The following is a 21,788-nucleotide window of genomic DNA, read 5'->3' as shown; positions in this document are numbered from 1 at the left end:
GAGTCCACAGTACGACCGTTTGTCCCAGAAGGGACAACATCCATATTTTGGCTGTGTAAATGTGAACAGATTTCACAACAGAGGAGATAGCTATATGTTTGTCCTCCATCTTCTGTTACAGATGTTTGTGAAGCACTAGCTTATCTCATATGATATCTTTACTTTCCCTAAGTACACTACAGTTTGATTCCCTGTCTTGTATATTTGTACTTATATCATTATGACACGAAGATCAACTAATAATTTGGACTCCCATTTCAGATATTGAATATAGATGTACTACATATGACCATTTCTGAGTACCCATCAACGCAATCAATCTTCTTCTTCTTTTTTTACCACAAACAGTGCATATATTCTCCTGAACAGAAACATCAGTTAAATTTTCTTCACCATCTAAACCAAGTTTTCTTCTACTAAGTTAATAAATTTTATACATAAAATACACTTCTCGGGAAAGTTATTACTTAATAAGCTGAACTTATAACAAAAACAACAATACTGGGCAATTGAACAGCTGAGTAACACCGTAAATGTTTATTTATTGCATTTGTTAATCGGCAAATTCCATTGGGCCATGAATGAGCCCATTTTCACTGGAGGCCTGAAGAGAAAAGCTTCACAAAATCACATACAAAGAAAAATATTAATACACATGAAGAAATCTTGATCAGTATTATTGCATCGAATGAAACTGATAATAAAACAACAGTGAAAAGATTAAAATCATGGAAAAACATAAGTAATAAATGCCATATATTCAAATAACACATTAATGAAATATAACTGCAATGTACATAGCATGTATTCAGGTTGCACATGAATGTAGTATCTGTAAGATTCATAGCTGTGGGGAGTTAACTACAGTGTAAGAACAGGGGGAGACAGAAGGGCTATGGGGGAAAAGACAGGCTAAAGAGACAGGGAAGCAGTAAGTATAAAAGACTGAAGGGAAGGAAGTGGTAGTAATCGAATAGTTAGAGGTGTAACACCAGGGAGAGAAGTCAGGAGTTGGGGTTGTGTGTTTTGACTATGGGAGCATAACTAATGGGTGGACAGATGTAGTTTGAGGGATTTGTTAAAGGAGACAGTGTTGATAAGAGCTCTGAGTGAAGGGGGGAGATAATTCCATGCCTTAGAGACAGTATAAGAATATAACATTTGACCGGCTAAGAGCTTAGGTTTCTCTATGGAGAGTAACATTTTGTTTTTAGACCTGAGGTATCAAGATGGTATATGGTCAGTATGGAGGAGAGGGAAGGGTAGGGTTCTGGGTGGTAGATGAGCTTGCAGGCTGTAGTTAATTGTAGATAAGTGAGATAGTGAGAGTATACTAGCCAATTTAGTCGATGCAGAGAGTAACAGTGATGGGTAGAAAATTTTGCATGTGTAGCAAATGACAGCCAAAGTCAAAGTCAAAGGAAGACTAAATAATCCAGTCTATCGAGGTGTCACATATTGAAATTCAGCTCTGTTTAGGATAATTTTATTCTAATTTTCACCAGACATATGTACACATGGAATCCATAGGGAATGCAGTATATAATGTTACAATAAGCTTTATATCACCATAAAATTACTTTTGCATAATATTTAAATTGACTATTTCATTTTCCCCATTATAAATCATTTAGCTACAAATTTCAGCTTTACACCTTAACTTCCCAAAGGAATTTCCAGTGTAAATTCAGTCCCTCAGCCAAACCTCGAGTCATTGTTCAGCCTGTTTCAATCCTTCGTTCATAATTATCTCTGTATTCCAATTACTAGGTACTCTTCTAGCTCTTCACTCATTACAGCCAAGTGCTGCTCCAGGTGTTTCTGCAGTTCCCTCCTACTGCTTCTCTAGGCGTCAAATATTGCTTGTTCATATTTGCATTAATACTTCCAAAACCATGCTACTTATGAGGCATCAGAATATTTTATCTTGAAGCATACATGATGGCAAACACAATTGTATTGATATTTGGCCTCTGTCAAGGAGTATTTGTTAGAACTGCAAGGTGATAACTTCATTATTTGAAGGTTCAAGCCACACCCACTGAGATTTCAAGATACACACTCAAAAGAGTTGTACTGGAGGGAATGAGTTAAATGAGCTTTGCTCTCATCCAAGTCTCTAAATCTTACATCTGCTATGATGTGTTTGCTAGAACAGCCTTTCATTGTTTTTTTTTTCTCACTTGTGAAGCAGCCATCTCTTTTCTGTCTCCAGTAATGTGTACCTACAATTTTTCTCATTGCTTTAACTTTGGCTGTCATGTTTCTATGTTAATCCTATCCAATCGATAAATCTCTATCTCCTGGTGTCATTATTTTGAGTTTCCCTATTCTTCACTGAAAAAAGCAGAATGTATGAAGGAAGGGGGGGTCTGCCTCTTATTTATGTACTGCTCTATCTTACTGACCATCTTCTCTATTCCTGCATTAACCCTTGATCAGAATTACCTGTGCTGCTTTGACACTCATGTCCTCATTGTTGTCTTGCCTCTGTACAATGATTGCAACTCCTTCAACTTTCTTATTATATTTTGACCCCTGTTAGGCCCACTATGAGTCTAAATATGGATTTTTTGCTTTTCTTTCCTTTTTTTGTGCCAGTTTTTGCCAACATCAGATTATCTTTCAGTCATCTGGCCCAAGTGTTGTCAATCACAGGGTTGAGAAGTGATCGAGGTGAGTCTTCACTTTGACAGCCATCAGGGATGTTTTATGTTTCTTATTTTCTGTTTAGCCCTACCACTTGTGCATGATTTTTAAAATCCAAGGGGGTTTGTGTATAATGGGCCATTGCAATGCATGTCACAATACAATATCACCTGACCAATTTTCCCTATCTCCTTTGTAAACAAGCATTGCCATGTGATCCCTTGTCTCCAACGGGGAGTCTAACATGGAAAATGTGCTTATGAGCACATGTCACTCCCCTTTCCCAAAGAGAGGTAAGCAGGCTTGTGTCTCATCATTAATGTCTCCATAAGCCAGCCTCAGCAGGTTCCTGAGATGCCTAATAAATTTGATTGCCTGTGTCATTGTCAGGGCTTTCTTCCTCTGTGCCACTTGAATTGGTTTAGCACTAAAATTCTAAATGTACTTCCACATTTATTGGCTGGACATATATATTTCAGAGTACTCTCTGTAGCATGTACTCCCAGAATTATAGCATCACAATTGTAATGTGCCCTCTCAGCCCAAACTTCTTTTCTCACCTACTCTCTACAGCAAAATTCCAGAATGAGAGGGATTTGCATTTCATACTCCTCTGTTAATATCTCTCAACGTCCCACAAAACTTTCTTACTCTTTCACATTTCCACCATGTGTGTTTCCTTATTTCCTCCTTGCCATACCTCCTGAAGTTACTGTCTACTTTAAAACCACTGTTATAAAAAGATGGGATTAGTAACCAAAAGTGCAAAAAACAGTTGATGAATTTTGTGCAGAAGCTCCAGTGACCCTAAATAATTATTCTTACCTTCTCCCATAGCAACTAATCCTTAATCCCGTGATGTGTTTCCACCATGTGCCTCTTCATGCTCTGAAAACCTTTGGTAGTCCTACCTGTGCTTAAATCCTAATATATGTTTTTTTCAAGAAAGCTTCACTGCATATAAGACCAATGCTGCATCCTGAAAATCTACCCTTCTTCCTTAGACTCACCTCTGGTAGTTTTTCTCCCTTTAACAGCCCTATCTATCTTTGTATGTAACCCTTTATGCTCTAATCATAGCCTCCTAAGAATCTTAATCTCTTGGTGCAACTCAACAAAGCTTTCTCACATCTTCTTTACCTATCTGTTTTTAAAATGCCTAAGTGAAGTCACTCCTTATTTATTCCACTTTTAGAAATCTTCTTCATTTAATCTGATCCCCTCTTTCAACTTCCTAATTCATGTGAACCTACACCTTCTTTTCTGCATTTACCTCATGGATAATTTGTTAGCTCACTATGCCTCGTCATGCAACCTCACCCCTTTTCTTCCAAACTAAATATCTTGGCAAGTTAAGCCATCTACCTGTACAATATTAAAAGAGTACATGTTCATAGATACTCTTGAATGTTAGGTAATACACATCTGGCCTCCTGTCTATAGTTCTACATTTTTGCTATACAGATATTTCCCCCATATGGGATCATGGGAGGTTACTAGGCTAATGGTCCTAAGGCTCTTACAAGCCTAAACCAAGAGTTTATCTCCAAAAGAAACCTCAGTCAGCACCTGTCACCCCTGTCAGTGAGGGACACAGGTGGAACCCCTGGGACAAATTTGTGTTTTCCCATCCACTCATCAAGGTTGCACTTGAAGACGGTCAGTGAGGTGCTCTGTTTGACATGTATGGCAAGTGTATTCCAGAGACGGGGCAGCCTCTGGGAGACAAACCTGTACCTCCACTAGGTTTTGTTGAGGTCACATATTAAATTCAGGCCTTTGAGTGGTGGTAGCTGTTTCTCAACATATATGGCATAGGACAGGTGTTGGAGGCCATGGATTCTCTGTGTGAGGTATTTTAGTGGTCTTTCCAGTTGCCGATGTTGAGAGACATACATCCCAAATAGGGCATTATACGCAATTATTGGTCTAATGAGGGAGGAGTATAGAGAGGTAATTACCTCCTTTTTTTCTGGATGCAATCCCTTTACTAATGAGATGAACCAAGTAAAAGGCTTTTCTGACCACTACCACTACACAATGGTTGAATCTGAGGTTGTTATCAACCTGAGTGTCCAGTTGTCTCACCACAGTTTGTGTTCTTAGAGGGTTGCCGTTGATGTGGTAATCAGTAGGAGTCATGTTTTTGCCGAATGGTATGATAATACATTTTTTTGCATTTAGCTTGAGACCATGCCTTTGGCACTAGTCATTAGTTGCTGTGAGACCCTCTTGCAGTATGTTGACATAATTTGGGGATTCAATGACAGCACCCAACTTACAGTCATCTGCAGACTTGGGCAGCCACAGGCCTTTTGTCTTTGCCTGGATCTCTGAGAAATAGATGCCAAGCAATAGGGGTCCCAGGACAGATCCCTGGAGAACGTCACTAGTGACAGGTCTTCTATCGGAGGTGGAGGTGCCTATTTTGACTTTGAGGGTCCTGTCAGTGAGCCAGTTGGCCACCCACCCGATGAGATAGGGATTTATGTCAAGTTGTGTTAGTTTTTTGATGATGCCTGAGTGAGGGATTGTGTCAGAGGCCTTGACCAAGTCATGGTAAGCTGCATGTACTGATTTTCCCTCATCCAGCACCTTAGTGACAGTCTCAAAGACGTTAACCAGCTTCAACATGCAAGATCTGCCCTTGATGAATCTGAACTGGGTGGGGTCAAGTGCTTAGAGATTGCCTATGTCCTTCTTTATGAGATTCATAATAATATGCTCCATGGCTTTACAGATCAGACTTGTCAAGCTAATGGAGGTGATAGTTTCCATGGTCAGTAGTGGCACCACCTTTGTGCAAGGGGATGACAATGGCAATTCTCCACTCTGCTGGAATGAAGCCTTTACTTAGGCTGTGGTTGACTAGCATGCTCAAAGGCAAAGACAGTACTTGCTGGAGATGGTGCAGAATACATCCTGGGATACTATGAGGTCCCATGGAAGCTGTGTTCTTTGCCTTGGATAGGGCCTGCAAAACTTAATCTAGGGATATGTGAGGAGTGGTACAAGTATCAGGGATGTCAAAAGAGCCTTTGGGGGGGACAGGGGATTGAAGTTTGCACTGAACCTATCTGCCAGCAGGTTGGCTAACACCTCAAAATACCTCCAACAAAAGTTTAGCAGTTGTATAATCGCTTTATGCAGCATCTCAAGAGATGCATTACTGGTGGCAGTACTTTTGTTCCAATCTCATTAATATGGCTCAAGTCACTTTTCCTAAAAGCTACTTTAAGTGTTTATCAATCTTCAGGCCTGAACCCATACCAAACTTGAGACACACTTGAAGAACACCTGGTAAATCTATATGACTATGCATTTATCTGGGAATAAAATCATACTTCTAGAAGGTTACCTCTTCCTCCTATTGACCTAATAACTCAGTAACTTAAAGAAATGACAGTAGATAACCTTACCTGCTCAATATAGGTTCATAGGTTCATAGGTAGATACTAGGCTATCTGCCCTAGGGCATTTATAAGCCTAGCCCGAGCGTATTTGGCTTTTGTCTCCCTATTAGATTAGCCTACTGTGTCTCTGTATAGTAGGTCACAGAAGGCAGCCCTTTAAGATTAGTTTACTGTGACTCTGTCTAGCAGGGACACAGAAGAGATCCCGGGGTGAATTTGCGATTTCCCATCCATGCGTCCAGATTTCGCTTGAAGAGGGTCAGCGAGGGGCTATGTCTAACATGAATTGGAATTCTATTCCAGAGTGAGGGGAGCCTCTGGGAAATGAATCTGTCCCTCCAGCATGTCCTATTTATTTTTGTGCTGAGGTTTAAGTCCCTGGAGCGTGTAGCTCTAAGGGATTTGGATTTTTTGAGGTGGAGCATGTCCATTAATTCTGGGTTAGACATGGCTTTGTATGTCAGGCATAGATCAAATGGCTATTTGGACCACATTTTGCAACCACTTTATTTACCACCCCCATTGTTTTGGGGGGATAATGGAATTCTATAACTCTTCTTATAAACCATTCACCCAACCCCTCATTAACAATTACATAATATCCAGCTAATACAGTTTGAGGTTGTTTTATGCTAAACCAGATTATTCCTGCAGACTTTAATCTTTAGTTTTTCGTCATCACCAAAGAATGTAATGACAGTTACCAGTGGTCCACTGAATACCTTACTTTCACAATTTCTACCATTACCAGCACAGTTATAACTTTCTCCGTCATCAGTATAAACACTAGGACATAAATTTCCAATCTATAACTTGTGTAGCATCCTTCCTACTGAAACAATAATAAAATTCATCTGATGACATATGTAAACCTCCAAACTGGAACCTCATTGAATTAAATTTAAGGTGCAAAACCCCTCAGAAAAAATAACAAAAAAAAAGTATTCTCATAGTTAAAGAGCAAAAAAGTCACACCTGCCCACCACACCTGCAAATGTTGTGGCAAACCTGGTTACACCTCTGCTGTTACATCTTCCAATGATTGTAGGGGACTCAGTCTGTCCAGGATATTGCTAACTACTGGTCTACTGACATTTGATCTCCTACAGTTTTATAATTATCAAAAGGAAATTGAGCTAGACCCTAACCCTTGCTTCTTTTGACTTTGCTAATGGTGTTCAAAATTTTCAACATTTCTATCTCTAGAATGTTTGAGCAGATGACATCTAATTTCAGTCCCCTCCATACCTCCTCATCTGTTCTTCCAGTTGCACCTAAGCTTTGATATAATGAGGAAATATATCTGCAGTCCCATCTTACAGTTTAGCTTCACATTTACTTGCCCATTGTCCTCAGAGCATTTGCCCTCTGTCTTTTGACCTTTAATTAATGTGCTCACAAACTTTGCATTTACTTCTTCTTTAGCCTGTAATATATTCGATATTCATGTCTGCCTTTACGCTAAATAAACCATTTCTTTCCAGCTATGTCTAAGCCACACTTCTAATTTATCTAAGACACAACTCTCATTTAACCATGCACTCCATCCTCTTAAAGTCTTCATCTGCCTTTTTTGTAACTTCAAACAGTGAACACTCCTTCTTTTGCATCTCTCTGTCCTCCTACTTTTTATGGCAAGTTCCCCATTATGCTCCCTTTCAGGTTTCCGTCTCAATAATAGCTTTATCTCCTGTTCAACCAGGTTCCCTTCTCCAACTTGCTTAACTGTTTTCTATGGAGAGTTATTTGTATCTATTCTTGCTAGTCATAATGGTTTCACCTCCATGCTACTTGTGCTTTATTCAACATCCCCAGTGGTCCCACCAAGAGTTTGAACACAATATTGCCATTCTAGCAAATCCATTGAAGACATTCTGTCACTATCTAATTGATCGATCAAAAGGCAATTAGTGCACCTTTCCCATTTACTCAGGTCTCTTTGGATCATAAGATCATAGGAAGTTACTAGGCTATAGGCCCTGAGGCCCTTACAAGCCTAGCCAAGAATTTATCCCATGTTCCAACAAGTCAGCACAGTATGCCACTGTCAAGCAGGGACACAGGTGGAATCCCAGGGGTATATTTTCAGTTCCCCATCCAGTTATTCAGGTTGCACATAAAAAGGTTTAATGAGCTACTCTGCTTTACATGGACAGGGAGTCTGTTCCAAAAAAGGAGAGTCTCTGGGACACAAATCTGTCTTGCTAACAAGTCCTATTGATGCCACAGACCAGGTTGAGGTTGCACATGTGGGTTACTCGAGTGGAGCTTGATTTGCAGTTAAGCAGCAGTCCCATCAGGGTGAGGTCTGAGATTGCTTTGCATGCCAGACACAGGTCACCTCTGAGAAGTCTGTAGGAGACTGAGTAGAGGGACAGGGTTTTTAGCCTATCTGTATAGGGTAGATGTTTGAGGCCCTGGATTCTCTGGGTGAGGAACATCTGTGTTCTCTCCAGCTGCTGAATATGCTTTGTGAGGTACATGCTGAAAGGGGCATTGTACTCAGTAATAGGCCTTATAAGGGAAGAATACAGGGATGTTATGACTACCTTGTCCCTGGATGAGATATCCTTACTAATGAGGTGGGCCATGTAGAAAGCTTTTCATACAAAGGAGGCAAAATGGTGGTCAAAAGTCAGTTTGCTATTAACCTGGGTGCCCAAGTCCCTCATGACTGATTACGTGCTTAGTGCCTTATTATCAATGTCATAATTTGTGGGGGATGCCATTCTCCCCAAAAGGGATGATGATGCATTTTTTGACATTCAGTTTGAGGCCAACTTTCTAGCACCAGTCATTTGTTTGGGTGAGACCCTCTTGGATGATGCCCACATCACTAGGGGAATTGATGACAGCACCCAACTTACAGTCATCTGCAAACTTGGTCAGCCATAGCCCACTATATTTGGCCTGCACCTCTGAAAAGTATATCCCAAACAGCAGAGGCCCCAAAACAAATTCCTGGGAGACACTGATTGTTACGGGTCTACTATGAGGTGACTTCCCCTCTTTTGACCAGGTGGGTTCTATCAGTGAGACCATTTGCTACCTATCTGGTAACTATCGATTGATACCTAGTTGAGAGAGTTTATCTATTATACCTAAGTGGGGAATAGTATTGAAGGCCTTGGCCGGGTAAAGGTAGGCTGTGTGCACCATTTTCCCTTCATCTATGGCCTTGGTGACTGTCTCAAAAAATTCGACCAAATTTAGCAGGCATGACCGCCCCTTGACAAAACTAAACTGCGTGGGTTCAAGTGTCTGGAGGTTGCCAATGTACTTGTTAATGAGGTCAATAATCCAAACAACACTGTGGTGTCAAATGTGGTGTTGGCACACAGAACTTTATTAAATAAATGAAATTAAATAAAGTGAGTGCTTTTGCATCTAATACTGAAGCTTTATCAGACTTAATCACAGGACGTTCAGCCAGCTTTTTATACACACTACAGCAATCCTTCATTAGTAAATTAACTAATCAGGCATAAAAATATTCAAAAGTGTAGTAAAACTGTGCAGAGGTAAAATGTCATAACTCATATAATCCAACACCTGGAAACCTGATAACTACAGGCATTCATATATAAAAAATAATGACAACATAAAAAAAATGATGTATGTTCAAAACTTTCAGTGCTAGCATACATTCCTCATTAAATCCTGTTTTTTATCACTCAAAAAAATAATAGATGTTACTATACAAACTGGCATAAGGACTAAAATATGATGTGCGCACTACAACACTCAATATCTCAAAAAAACAAACTTCAAAAATATATACAATCTATAATCATGACTTAGAACCTATAACAGATGCATCTGTATGTATTATATAGATCTACCTTTCTAAAAAATATATATGCATATATATATGTACACATATAAATATATATACATATATATATATATATATATATATATATATATATATATATATATTATGTGTGTGTGTGTGCGTGTGTGTGTGCACAAACATATGCTAATATATAGGTATGTGAGTACATATGTGTAAATACAAAAATGCATAAACTTATCAAATGTCATGGACCTAATGCCTCAAAAGACCTATCTGTCAGGAACAGCTTGAGGGATACCTTATCATTCAGACCATACACTTTATCAGCTCACAGCCAGATTATCCACTTGGTCTCTAATTTTTCAGTGAGGTTTTTATAATTACCTAATCTAACATTCCTATTAAAAAGCTATAAAACTTAGAACACAAACCTATGTGATGAACAATTACTGAGAACATGCCTTGCCAAAGCATTGATCTCAACCTCCTTATTAATAGCATAAATATGTTTCCTGACAGGCTCCATCAAGCTACTGTTGGTTTTGCCTACATAGAATGCAGGACATTTATTACAGTCTGCCAAATATATCAAATTCCTGGTTTTACAGTCAGTATAATGATTAAATACATAGACTATGTTGGTAGTGGGATGAAAGAATCTATTGCTATTAGCCATATAAATACAGGGATTGCAATGCCTACAACAAAATGTCCCACTCCTATCCAATTGAAACCTCTTGACGTTTTTCATTATTATAACAAAGCAACCATTTCAAAGATTTATTATTCTTATAGGCAAAACCTGGATGATTACCTGCCTCATTCATAACCTTCTCATCTAATCTAAGAATCTCCCAATTTTTCGATATGATAACCCAAACAATTTTGTTGTTGAAAGAATAAGGAATTGTTATTCTACATTTATTGGTATGATCAAATTTAATACCAACTGTTTCTGCCATCTGATTTTTATTTTTTCTGAAGTATGGTTTCCCTCTACATTTTCTATCTATAAATTTTTCATCCATTAAAGAAATAGATTCCCATTGCTTATAGCCTCTATTCAATAACAAATTATCCAAATGCTGCAAGGCTGATCTATAACTAGTATCTGAAATAGTAAGTCTGGATACCGAGGCCCTGCCCTTTAACCAAATTCTTATATACATGTGGAGGATGCATACTTTGTCCATGTAATAAGTTATTTCTTCTACAGGCATTCCTAAACACCCCAGTCTGAATATTTTTATCATCCTTAGATATAAACACATCTAAAAACTCAACTTCATCATAAGACCATTTGTCTTTAAACCTTAGAAATTCAGTGGTAGAATTAATATAATTTATAAATCCTGAAGTTCAAATTCAGAACCACTCTACACCAAAAAAAAAAAATCATCATCCACAAACCTTCTCTAATGAGAACTATATATGAGTAATTCATATTGTTTAGAAGAAAAGAAGTTTCCCAATATGCCATAACAATATTAGCATAGGAGTTTGCACATGGTGTTCCCATGGGTACTCCTTTTCACTGCAGATAATTCTTACCATCATAGGAAAACACATCATTGTTCAAAAATCAGATCTAACAACAAACAATTGAACAGAATCTTATCACTCAAGACATTATGGAAACTAAAAAGTGCCTAACAAATTCAATGCCACCTTTATTTAGAATTGTGGTAAACGAAGAAGCCACATCAAAAGTGACAAATAAGATGCTGGTATCATAACTTTCAGAAAATACATATTCTGAAAACGTACTAAGAAAATGTTCAGTATCCTTAATAACAATATTGGTAATGCCTACAATGTGTCATAGCTGTTTCTCAACATATATGGCTAGAGGTTCTGTGAGCCACCCTTTACTTGAAACTACCGGTCTTAATGGTGGGTCAACAGGGCATTTCTGTACCTTTGGTAAGCCTCTAAATGTTGGAGCCAAGGGTGCTTCAACCAAACTACCGGTCTTAATGGTAGGTCAACGGGGCTTTTCTGTACCTTCGGTAGGCCTCTAAATGTTGGAGCCAAGGGTGCTTCAACCAAAAAAAGGGCTCACTTTATTTTATTTTATTTATTTAATAAAGTTCTGTGTGCTGACACCTTGTTTGACACCTCAGTGTTGTCTGGATTATGTTTTCATTTGAAGTACTTAGTTCTCCAACCATTGTTTTACCACTTGCCTTTTTCGTCTCTGTGTCAGGGAAGCATGGCTGAAGGCACGAAGCTTAAACTGGAATACAATCCAAACTGTCATTGACTGAGTGGGAAAATAGTTTTAAATGTATGCGTTGCTCTGAGAATAATCGCCTATTGGGTTAACATCAATGACAATCCGGCTGTGCTCAGTGGCATATCGTTTACTCAGAGGTGATCTCTGCCTGACTTACAAAGCCATGTCCAACTCAGAATTGATGGACATGCTCCACCTAAAGAAATCCAAGTCACTGCGAGCCAAGCGCTCTAGTGAGCTAAACCTCGTGACAACAATAAATAGAACATGCTGGAGAGATAGATTCCTGACACAGAGACTCCCCATGCTTTGGAATAAAATTCCAAACTACATTAGGCAGATCCCCTAACTAACACTCTTCAAGAGAAACCTTGATGAATGGATGGGTAACAGAAAATAAACCCCTGGGATAACTTCATTGGCTCTGTTTGACAGAGGATCAGTTAATTAATCAATGAGGTAGAGATAACCGACAAACTCTGGCTAGGCTTATAAATGCTCTCGGGCAGATAGCCTAGTACCTACCTATAAACCTATGACTCAACTGAAGCAATCATTGAAAATCAGGATTCAGAGAGCACTTTGAAGTTAATACATGAGACTGAGACTAGACTACTTAAGCTAAAAAAGCAACAGTGGCAACGCAAACACCTGGAGGCATGTTTATGCTTTAAGGTTGTGCCAAGCAGACTTCGGATTCTTAAAATGTCCACTTATGGCACTGCCTTCCCTGATTTGTTAGCCAAATGGCAAAAGTTGAATATCAAAACCTGTTTTGACTATATGAAGCTCCTCATAGAACACTCTATGGGCTGGATTCACGGAGGCTTGCATGGAGTCTTAGAGTAGAGTAAGACTCCCTGCAGCCAACATGTCCGCCGAGTGATCCAGGAACAGCCGGTAGGGGTGTGCAACTGAGATCTCTAAACTAGTCCTACATGGACAGGGCTGGGATATGCAAATTACCTCAACTGCAGGTGAAAGCTATGCAAATGAGGTAAATTTGTGATCCAGGAAACCCGAACCTGTCCGAGTAGGAGTAGTGTTACTTGCAGAAACTGAGTACGGTTCTGCAAATAGCAAAACAGAGCCATGTCAGCTGGAAATAAAGCATGAATGTACAGGAGGAAGCATGCCAATGGCCAAAAATACGGCCATTGGCAACGGGAAGAGATGCAAATTAAAAATGAAATAACTTTTTTTTATCCCGATCTAAGTGGTTTAACTGTAGCGCAGCGCCATACAAACATACTGCACCCTAAAAAGCACAAAATTAATAATTCAGACCCCCAAATGTGGATTTTATAGCTAAAATGAATTTACAATGCAAGGGAATGGCAGGCTGAAGACAACATGGCCAGCTCAGTCTAAGAGATGTAACTAAGCATTAGTAGGCAATCCTATGCAAATGAGAGTTAGGATAGTGAATAAATGAGCACAGTCAGTGGAGTGTAGGAGTAGGATAAAGAGTAGAAGATAGGTGACATCAGAGGTATGTATGAAAGGAGTGAAGCTCATTGGAGCAGAGTGTCATGTGTCAGCTTACATTCACATAATAGTGAAAGAGGTGTGCCAACAGGTAGGACAAGTAAAGTCGATAACACCAGTATATGTAAGGCTGTGTAAACAGTTGTTAGCATGTTTGTGCTGGTGTGTGCGTGTTTGAACAAGAATAAGCAAGTTTTAGTCCATGTAAACATGTGTATGTGCGTGTTAGCTGCTGTGCACGTGTTTGCGCTTGTGTGTGCGGCACTCCCCCCCTGAGGAAACAGAAAGAAAAAAGGAAGCACACCAAATAGTTGGAAGTTACCAGGGAGTACTAGCAGAGCTAGCAAGTGAAAACAATCAGAACAGGCAATTACCCAGGCAGAACACAAGCCCAGCCCAGCACTTAAAACTCTGCAAACAACAGTCCATTATGTTTCTCTTAAGAGACACTGCAACACTGCAGTAAGCTAAGAGAAGTGAAAACTGAAAAAGCTTCACTGAGACAAAAAATGTTAGGGGCTGTCATTGCTGTTATAAGGCGACATATGCAACATGCTGAGGGTGGTGATAATGCAAATGCTGCTGGACAACCCACAGTGAGGAGACAGAGAAGAGTGTACAGGCCCAGGGTTACCTACCAGGGGCTACATGAGCTGGAGATAGTGGAGCGCTATAGAGTGGACAGAGACCTCTTGCAGCAAATTGCTGAACTGTGCAGGCCACGCCTCACACACAGAACCAACAGAGGGGAACCCATCCCAGTGGAAACTAAGGTATGTGTTGGCCTAAGAATATTAGCAACAGGTACCTTCCAGCGACCAACTGGTGATATGATGGGGATATCACAGGCATCAGCATCCAGGGTACTGCACCAGTTCCTGGATGCCATGTCAGCACATGTCGGTGATCATGTATATTTCCTCAGTTCCCGTGAGGTATTGGCTAGCAATATGCGTCTCTTCCAGCAAATAGCGGAATACCCTGAGGTAGTGGGTGCAATAGACTGCACGCACATACGCATCAAAGCACCAGCTGGTTAGCGGGGTAGGGTCTACTTCAACCACAAGGGCTTCCCCTCCATCAACAGCTAGGTCGTGTGTGGTGCCCAGGGCATAATACTGAATGTTTGTGCTGGCTGCCCTGGAAGCTACCATGATTCCCATATCTGGCATCTGATGCAGCTGTACAGACATTTGCCAATGGGGACATCCTACATGGTCACCTAGTGGGGGATGCTGGCTATGCACTGGAGCCGTGGTTGATGACACCCATCAGAAATGCACACACACACCTGAACAGGAATGCCATAATGAGGCACACGTACAAACACGAAATGTAATCAAGCGTGTGTTTGGGCTGCTCAAGTCATGGTTCCGGTGCCTGGACACATCTGGTGGAGCCTTGCAGTACTCACCAACGACATGTACCCAAATTGTCATGGTATGTGCTATGCTACATAATATGATCCTGCAAAAACAGCTGCAGCAGAACCAGCATAGGCCTGGGCCAAACAGCTCCCTACCATTGCCAAGGCCATCACAGGCAGAGCGTGACTCAGAGGAGGAACAACCTGAGCCTGCCCCAGTAGGCAGAAGGAGGCGATCCCAGTATGCTTTGGCCTTGGCAAAGAGGCAATGCATAGCACATACACTGGCTCAGTAGGAACTCTGGAAATGATACCTCTCTTTGACCTGCACATATAGTAAAAGGGATGCCTACGTTGACACTACCTGCTTTCAAACATGTATAGGGAGTGCAGTATGTGCATCCGACATAGGCAGCCCTACATCAACACCTGAGGCATGAATGCCATGTGTTAAGCAATATAAAGCAGTGCTAAACAGCATTTACCATCATGAAGTATATGTAAACAAAATCGCACACACCAACTACTACAAATGTGGTCAGTGTAGAGTAATATTGGCCAATGTCCAGCAATGATGGTTAATATTGAGCAATGTTGGACAAGCTGGATCTAGGTAGGGCATAGCTGAACAAAAGCCAACATGCTCATATTTGCTCTACTGGCCCCTAAGCAGTCTGGTCTGCTCAGTATGAAAATATAAGCGGCAATGGGCCTCGAACCCAGAATTCTGTGCACTATAGTCATAGTACTGAACCACTAAACCATGACAGCATTGCAGTGGTTAGCCTGCATGAAGAAATGTCGATAAGTCTATGCAAAGTATTTCATAGAAACCCTGCAGGCACAGCATAATCCCTGTCGAGTTATGACACAAAGGTGAGTCCTGCCGTAAGAATAGAACCTGGCTTTCAACACACACAGTACAAATGTTAATATTGGACATGTAGACATAAATCAACAAATGTAGTGGACCTCAGACAGCAACATACTGAAAGGTCACACTGGGCATGCTCACATACTTGAATGCATGAGACAAATGTCAGGCAACAGAACACTGACAGTCTGAAATGGGCATGCTCACACACTTAGGCCATGTTGGAGTACAGCATTGGGCCACACATAGCAGGCAGTTGCCTGTGTTAATCCAGGAACCTTTCACTACCCAGCAATCTGCACTGTGCACACACTGATGACAACAGACACGTAAATAATATAGTGGAACCCTGCCATAAGCAAATATGTTCTGCAGATACCTAAGCAGCTCATAGAAAGTGTGAAAGCAAAGATGATAAAAACCTGCAAACAGTATCAGCAATAAACATTGTGCATCATGAAAATTATCATAGGTTCAGAGGTTGATACAAGGCTATCTGCCCTAGAGCATGTACAAGCATAGCCAGAGTGTGTTTGGCTTCTGCAACCCAGTCTAATCAGAACACTGTAGAAACACCAGATTTTCCTTCTTCCACAAAATAACAAAACAACTCTGGCCCCAACAAAAATATTCACCGACTGTGAAATGAAACAAGCAGGAAAATAGAATCTCTTTATTTCTCTCTAGCGCTTTGGTGTTTCTACCTTCAAGGAATATCTAACATACAAAATGCAAAATACAAGTTCTTATATAGAACTTCTAATTGATAATACACACCCCTTAATTACAAAATTATATAATTATTTAGTAAAATCCCATCTTAAAGTAAACATTTCCAATTCAGCTCATTATTAAGCCCTGAGGGTGTCATAGTTTTATACTTTAAAATAAAAATGCTTTCTTCATTTCACAGTCGGTGAATATTTTTGTTGGGGCCAGAGTTGTTTTGTTAATCGGAACACCGTGCCTCTGAATAGTAGGTCACAGAAGATAGCCCATTCTTGTTGAGTGTATTGTGCCTCTGTCTAGCAGGGACCCAGAAGATATCCCATGGGTAAACATGTGATCACCCATCCACATGTCAAGATGACACCTGTAGGTGGTCAGTGGGTGGCTCTGCCTATGCAAAACCGGGACTACACTCCGGAGTGAGTGGAGGCTTTCTGATAATAATCTGTCCTCCCAGCATGTCCTTTTAACATCAGCGCTGAGGTATATGTCCCTAGAGTGTGTAGCTCCAAGGGAGTCAGATATCCTGAGGTTGAGCATGTCCAGTAAGTCTGGGTCAGATATTGCCTGCAACTACAGGCACACAACACATCCGTGTAGGTGGTAAGTGACTGAGTATAGCTGGAGTTACTGTATTGGAACTGTGCAGGGCATCTGTGTGAGTCCTTACATCTGCTCGATGAGTAACATTTGTGGCCATTACAGTTGCTGCAGTTGTCAGGTGAGGTACATCCCAAATGTGGCATAGTAACCAAGCATGGTCATGAAGAGTATAGGGGCACAATGACCACACGTGATCAACATGTGAAACCATGTGGGATATGGTGGGCTATGTAGACATACTGTCTAACCTCTATGGCAATAGGATTGTCAAAGGCGAGAGTACGAACAGGTTGTGTCCCCAAAACCGTACCAACCACTACTGTATGTAATGGATGACAACCTATGTGGTAATGTGTGGGCATTTTGTCATCCTCAAAGGGGATGAGTATGCAACTAATGCCATGTAGCCATGGGCCATGGCTCAGGCACCATTCAACCTATCTCTGTGAGACCCTATATGAGTATGCATGTGCCAGCAGGAGAGCTGATTATGGCACCCAGTTTGCAGTCATCTGCGAACATGGGCAGCCATAACCTTCCTGTGATAGCCTGTACATCACACAAATATATACTGAACAAAAGAGGTCTCAGGACTGAGCCTTGTGGGATGCCATGTGTAATTGGTGTATAGTCAGACATGGCACCTGCAACACTGAGCATGTGGGTGCTATCCCTGATCCAGGTAGCAATCCATCGTGTCAGATATGTGTCGATATTGATGCTGGGGAGCCTATACATAATGGCCAAGTGGGGTATTGTGTTGAAGGGTTGTGCAAGGTCCAGGCAGGCTGTGTGGACAACCATCCCAACACTGATGGACCTGGTAACTGTTGAAAGAATATGAACAGGTCCAACAGGCAAGATCTGCCCACAACAATGCTGTAATGTGTAGGACCCAGTGTCTGTAGGTTTCCCATGTCTATGTGCATGTGTCCCATTACAATACACACCATAGCTTTGCAGAACAGGCTAATTAGCCTTTTAGGCCGATATTGCCTGTGGTCTGTTGTGGCAGTATTCAGTGGAGCGGGACCACTATCGCTGTATGCCATTCCGTGGGTACATATGCTGCAGTAACTCTTATGTCGAACAGTGATGTAATGTGAGTGTTATGTCTGTCATGAAGGCTGTGTACGACACAGGCTGGGACACCGTCTGGTCCCATTGATGCTGTGTTGTCTGCTGTGGGGAGGGCAGCACTCACCTGTTTACTCGTGATGTCTGGGAGGTTACACTCTGTTGGTATGGACAGTACCACCTTTGGTGGGATTTGGGGGATACATCTGCACTGAACCTGTTTGTCAGGATGATGGCAATGTCAGTGGCTTCAGGGTATGTTTAGTCAGTATGCAGTAACACACAGCATATCAGTGAGTGTCCAGCCAGGTACCTGAATTGACTGAAGAAGGCCTTGTGAGTGTCCGACGTGTCTGGTGCAATTGTCCGTTAGAAGCGTTCCTGACATAATTACCCAAGTGATTGTAGCTGTCTGCTAGTATAGATCACAGATGCCTTCCCTGTCAGGGATTGTGCTCTATCATGTAGTAGCTTCCTCCATTTGTTGTAAAGCATATGAATGGCTGGGGTCTACCATACAGGTTGACTGCCATTGCAGGAGTGAGTCCAGTTGTTATTTTGGATGTAATGATCCATGCGGTCCACTAGGTGTCCATAGAATGTGTATGTAAAGGATACAGCAGTCTGAACCATACTTACCACTGACCCAGGGTCTCTGAAGGATACCACCATGGTTTGGAGGAGTGTGACATTTTCCTATGGGAGGTTCACCAACATTACCCTGGAAGGGTGTGGGGATAGGATATGGATGTCCAGTGAGATAAAGTATGTTCTGCCCTTAGCAATGAGGGGTATATTGCAGGTGTGGAACATAGAGTCCCCATGTCGGTGATGATCATGTCCAATATGTTGTCCCCTCGTGTGGGTGTGGTGACCATTTGTGCCATAGCATATGAGTGCAGAAATAGTAGCAGCTGTTGGTCGAGGGTGTTGTGGCCTGAGTACTATCCACAGTCAATGTGTGGGTATTTGATGTCACCCAATATAATGGTGTTTGGGGAGACCTTCATATTGTCCATTATTCCCAGGAAAGCTGAGTGGGGTTGCTGAGTTGGGGAGTGTGGTCTGTAGCAGGCAACAAACCAAACGGACAATTTGCACAATGTTAGGTGCATATGTATGGTCTGTGATGCTTTGTGCACTGCTACCAACCCGGAGGTATGTGTATTTGTGATGTATATGGATACACCCCCTTTTTGTGTTGGCCATTCTGAGTTAAGTGGTCTGAAAGCTTGGTACGAAATACAACCTGGTAGTGCTGGTGTGCATGTGGGAGCCTGAACCATGTGTCTGTTAGTGCACAGATATTGCTATCCTCCATACTGAGGAGATTCCTGAGTGGTTGCAATTTGAGTGTAATACATCTGGTGTTGAGCAGCATTACCCTCAGTGTCGTGTACTCTGTAATGTCTATGGAGGCGGTTCTGTCCTTTGAGCCCTGCTTAAATAAGGCACTATGGTGGCAGCAAGTGCCCTAGCCAGTATACAAAGGTCCAAGGGTGACAGGTGTAAGCTGTCCATAGGGAAGCTAAGTGGCATGTCGAGCATGTCACCCCAGGGTGACAGACACTGTATCCCCTTTGAATAACACCAACATATTAGCCAACTGTTAAACGTGATCAGTGTGTTGGTATACTGTGACATCATACTTGGTGAGTGTAAGATGCTAGACAAGGTCAGGGTAATACTGGGCTGGGCTACATGATCACAGAGTTCCTCTATTTTTCATGTCATGTGTTCCAGGGAGGAACGTCTGAGGTTGTACGCACCAGCTTGGACAATGATAGAGCCAGTCCTGGACTTGCTTTGGAGTGACCTGAGTGCATGTGTTATGTGACAGATCCTGGCACCTGAGAGACAGCTCAAAGTGACTATTCCCTTGTTTGGCCTGGTGAGTGGGATGACAGTGTGTTTGACAGTAAGTGTCACCTATAACAAGTGTATCAGGTGTGTTGTTTAGCCCAAAGGGCAATGACTGTGTGGCACACTGACACTGTGAACTGTGTGACATGTGGTCATTGTAGTGGGGTAGCAGCTGTATGTGTGGCTGCTGTGGAGGTCTCTGCTGCTTAGGCAGAGTGTATGTAGAGCCTCCGAATATGTGTATGTGTGATAATGTGGTTTGTGTGCTGTCACTATCGGTGTATGTGAGACCGATATGTGGTGTGTGTGGTCACCCTCACCACTTGATAGACTATGCCAGTCATGGATCGAGAGAGCTCAGCATTCTGTATGTCATTATTGTTACATCTCCCACATATATGTGAGTGTGATGTGAGGAGGACTGGGTTGTCTGTGTACATGAGGCAGATGTGACATTGTGCCATAACCACAATATTCACTAGATGGACTGGAGAGTACACATTAAATCGACCCCTGGACATGCCAGTGTATTATGATGACATACTATTTAGCCTGAGCACAAAGGATCAGTAGGGTGTTAAGTGTGTAAAAGAGTATAACCTGGATTAGTGCTCAGGTTTGTTGGTGTTTTGTAAAGAGTAGCTGAGTAGGAGTCCAGACTGAGAATCATGGCATGTCCTTCAGCTATGTAATAAATAGTAATGTACACGCATATATGTGCTGAGTCAGGGACAACTGTACCTTACTGACATTGTCAACATCCTATCAGACAGGCTCATGTATACATACCCACCTCCCACAGACTATAGTCACTGACATCATACCAGGAGATATCATGTGTAGAATGGCTGAACAGCTCCCCCAAAAGCCAAAAGCATGGCAACAACTGGATTACATTGTTTCCCAATATTTGTCATGCATGCACTACAGAACAAACAGACCCTGCACCTGAACAGTCTGTTGAGCCGCACCCACTCCACAGGACCTGGAACCGTTGAATGTGTTACAGCAACATAAGGCACTCCCCACATGTGTGGGTGCACAACACACCATGGGAAGTATAGTCCAGTAAGCCTATAAAGTCTTATCTGCAAGACCATGGAGTGCATCATGGCAGACATGATAAACAGAGCTATTGGAAACCGACAAACACACAACCCTACCAACTGTGGCATGTTCATGTGCAGATCATGGTTCCCAGGCATGCTACATCATCTGCAAGGCAGCCACCCAGGACATACATCATGGAACAGAGCTACACATGTCCCACATGGACTTTGAACAGCTCTTCATCAACATCACAGACACATGTCGTATCCACAAAATCAACAATCTGTGCATAGATATGTGTTGACATATGAAGGGATGTCAATGTGTCCACAGATAGATCACACAAGGTGAAACTCACGGGGTCCTGTACAAGCTGTTGATACCTGCCAACCTACATGGATCATTCCTGGGATTGCAAAACAATGTGTACACACATTACCATGTCCATTCTGATGATGTCATTATCCTGCAAATATACTAGGAGAATATAAAGTATCCAATAAAGCATATAGTGTGCTGTGTTAATGCGTATCTCTTTAGTATCATAACATAGTTAGTTACGGGTTTGAGTCCTGCAAGCACCAAGGGGGGGGGGGTTATGTGTGTGGTTTCCTTTGAGAGGAGTAGCCTTTTTGGAGACTGGG

The sequence above is a fragment of the Protopterus annectens genome, chromosome 4.part0, assembly GCF_019279795.1.
Source record: "Protopterus annectens isolate FY-2018-M chromosome 4.part0, PAN1.0, whole genome shotgun sequence".
Taxonomy (NCBI): Eukaryota; Metazoa; Chordata; order Ceratodontiformes; family Protopteridae; genus Protopterus; species Protopterus annectens.
Note: the sequence above shows the minus strand (reverse complement) of the source record.